Consider the following 740-nt stretch of genomic DNA (forward strand, 5'->3'; position numbering starts at 1 on the left):
CAGCCGAGCAGCATGCTGGCCGCCACCCCCACGCGGCGCCCCCCCACCGCACTCACGCCGGCCTGACATCAGCGCTCGCGCCCGCGGCCCGCCCCGCGCGGGAGGGGTCCTCGCCCCGGCCCCGGAGGGCAGCGAGCCGGGAAAAGTTGCGCGACCTCGGGGGAGGGCGGGGCCGGCCGGGCGGAGACCCCACCCCCACCGGGAGCCTGGCCCGGCCGGCGGGATCAGATGCCCGCAGTCCCTGCGCGGGCTGCGGAGAAGTGAGGAAGACGCGGGGCTCCGAGAGCGGGGGCCAAAGTGAGCCCGCAGAAAAGTCAGGGCGGGGAGAACCGCTCGCTCCCTGGGGAGGGCACTGTGCCCGGAGGCCACACTGCTGAGCAGCCTTTTTAATTGTGAAGGGAAGAAGCAAGTAAATGCTGCCACGGGCTCAGCGGGCTTGGCGGGTCTGGCTTTGCCCGCGTCCCCGTGGCCCCCCGGGTTCCCGAAATCAGCCCCTCTTCCGGGCTGAAGTGGGTAGAAACGCGACCCTGCCACGCTGGCCCTGCGCGCGCTTGCCAAAAAGCCTGAAAGTTTTCCCTAACTCAGCATGGTAGATTCCTGGCCACCCCATCCACCCCAATTAAACCACGGGAGATACAAACTGTTACTAGAGATCGAGGACAGCTTGCGTGTGGCCGTTGTACAATTCATCTTTTCCTAGATCCTGTACTTAATTTACTGGTGAGGAAATGGAGCCCAGG

The sequence above is a fragment of the Heterocephalus glaber genome, unplaced genomic scaffold, assembly GCF_053883595.1.
Source record: "Heterocephalus glaber isolate CG9 unplaced genomic scaffold, H.glaber_assembly_v1.0 deba00001509, whole genome shotgun sequence".
Classification (NCBI taxonomy): domain Eukaryota; kingdom Metazoa; phylum Chordata; class Mammalia; order Rodentia; family Bathyergidae; genus Heterocephalus; species Heterocephalus glaber.